The following is a 3,083-nucleotide window of genomic DNA, read 5'->3' as shown; positions in this document are numbered from 1 at the left end:
TATGTTTGTATGGGCTTGTGTATATTCCTCCCTCTATACCAAAAGTTCTCAAACATTTTGGGCCACCACCCACCACGTGGCCACATAATACCCTCATTGCCCCCACCCCTATTTTTATGGTTAAATAAATATTTTATGTGACAGTATACAACTACTTTATCGCATCACTACTGCATGAATCTCTCTGAGAGATTTAGAAATGTATTATTTCTATAAATATTTAATATTTTACTAATTTATATATACTATGAATCATTTGATATTTAATATAATATTGTATAATTTGTATACAATGTTATATTATAATAAATTCATAGCATCCCCCAATTCACTGCCTTCCTCCAATGCCCCCTTTTTCTCTACCGCCCTCACCACCCCCTGGACCGTCTCAACGCCCACCGGGGAAGGGGGGAGTAGCGCCCACTTTGAGAACTTATGCTCTATACCATTTGACAACCAGTCTGGTATTGGTTTATTTTTTAATGACTACAAGAAAATCTGCCAGTATTTTGTCCAACTCACTATTCTGCCAGCTTACCACCCTCTCAAAAACAATAATAAAAATATATACTGTTGGTTGCTTGGTCACACTAAAATGTACCACACTAGCTTATATGGACATCAATCAATATGCAACATCTGCAATTAATTGATAGTTAAACAGTATTTCAGTTATTGATAATATATATTTATCACAAATGTACAAATGAGAAATTACATTTCATGTAATTTTATATTCTTTAATTTAATATACGTTTGTAGTTTTGAAAATGAATATTTGCATCATTATTTTATATAAGAAGCACAAAAACATTTGGCAAAAAATGTAAAATTATGATTTTTTTCTGTTGTCCTTGTATCTATGTAATGTTAACCAACAGCGGGGAAAAGTATATTGACAACATTAATCATCATCATCATCATCATCATCATCATCATCATCATCACTATTTAACATCTATTGTGCATGCTGGCATGGGTTGGATGGTTTGACCAGGGCTGAAAAGCTGAGGGCTGCACCAGACAACAGTCTGATTTGCCACAGTTTATATATGTATATATGTATGTGTGTGTGTGTGTGTGTGTGTGTGTGTGTGTGTGTGTGTGTGTGTGTGTGTGTGTGTGTGTGTGTGTGTGTGTGTGTGTGTGTGTGTGTGTGTGTGTGTGTGTGTGTGTGTGTGTATTTGTCTCCTACCACTGCTCAGCAACCAGTGTTGGTTTGTTTATGTCCCTGTAAGTTAGTAGTTTGCAGAAGCGACTGAGGAAATAAGTACCAGGCTTAAAAACAAAAGTACTCAGATGGATTTGCTTGGTTAAACCCTTTATGGTGGTGCCCCAGCAAGGCCACAGTCCACTGACTGGAACAAGTAATTGCTAAAAGATATATATATGTGTGTGTGTGTGAGTGTGTGTGAACTTTAAGTTAGTAAAAAATATGTTTGTGACACATTTCAACTTCACTGCAGTTACCATGGAGGCAAAAATTCTCTCTTATAGAAAAAAGGTATAAAATCACCATATCTGCCCAGTGATGCCCCATATCAGATTCCCAAAATTGTTTCTAGCTCTTTGGCACATTATCAATGAGAAATATCAAAGAGAGATAACTCTAGGCAGATTTTTATAGTCATAGGTTTAACTAAAATACAGTCAACAATATTGACTGAGTTGCACTATTTGACTGCCAGGTCAGGAGAAATTCAGCAGTATCACCTTCAAGCAGTGTTTAGGCATAAGTTTTAGGCATAAGCAGTGTTTAGGTTAGTTAAAACATGTTTGCAACACATTTCATCGTCTAAAGACAAATGCACTGCAGTTACCATAGAGAAAAAAATTTCTCTCTTATGGTAAAAAAGTGTAAAAACATAATATCTGCCCTCTATTGGATTCTCAGATGTGTTTCTAGCTCTTTAGTTGTTATCAATGATAAATACTGAATTGAGGTAACTCTGGGCAGATTTTAAAGATTTGGTACTGTGTAGGGATATTTCTTTGGACACTTTACTGCAGCAGATGGACTCATAAACAACTCACATTATGTACATGGCGGCCGTTGCCAGTACCGCCTGACTGGCCTTCGTGAGGGTGACATGTAAAAGCACCCACTACACTCTCTGAGTGGTTGGCGTTAGGAAGGGCATCCAGCTGTAGAAACTCTGCCAAATCAGACTGGAGCCTGGTGTAGTCATCTGGTTCACCAGTCAGTCAAATCATCCAACCCATGCTAGCATGGAAAGCGGACGTTAAACGATGATGATGATGATGATGATGATGATGATGATGATGATATATACATATATATATATATATATATATATATATATATATGATTTTTTTTTCTTTTACTTCTTTCAGTCATTAGACTGTGGCCATACTGGGGCACCACCTTGAATTTTTAGTTTGGTGTTTTACTGTGTCGTCTCATATAATAATCCAGACCTACATAAGGCTTGCCGATCCTGTTGCAGTCATTGCAATGGTAGTCACCATCATTAGTGGGTAGATTGGATCTGGTCCTATGTTGTGCTCTTTTTTACCTTCAGGGTGTTGATCCAAGCTGCGAGATGATTTGGCAGCAAGAGATCTCCCACTGAACTATACACAGTGCGACCAATTCCCAGGTCTTCAGATTTATCTGGCAGATTTTCAAGCAGGCATGGCTGTGTGGCGAGAGGTTGGCTTCCCAACCACATTGTTCTGGTTTCAATTCAAGTCCCACTGTATGCCAGTTTGTGGAAGTGTTTTTCACTACAGCCTCAGGCCAACCAAAGCCTTGTGGCAGATGGAAACTGAAAGAAGCCATCATATATGTGTGTGTGTGTGTGTGTGTATGTGTAACTTTGGGTCTGTGTTTGTCCCCCACCACAACTTGACAACACCAGTATTAGTCTGTTTTTGTCCCTGTAACTTAGCAGTTCATCAAAAGGGTCCAATAGAATAAGTACCAGATTTGAAAAAAAAAAAAATAATGATAATTACTGTGATCAATTCATTTGATAAAGTTCTTCAAGGTGGTGCCCCAGCATGGCCACAGTGGCCACAAGGCACCTTGCCGTACTCAAGAAGACCTGGCACCTTGCCAC

This window comes from Octopus bimaculoides, chromosome 30, assembly GCF_001194135.2.
Source record: "Octopus bimaculoides isolate UCB-OBI-ISO-001 chromosome 30, ASM119413v2, whole genome shotgun sequence".
Taxonomy (NCBI): domain Eukaryota; kingdom Metazoa; phylum Mollusca; class Cephalopoda; order Octopoda; family Octopodidae; genus Octopus; species Octopus bimaculoides.
The sequence above is the reverse complement of the archived record's forward strand: the minus strand, read 5'-3'. Positions refer to the sequence as shown.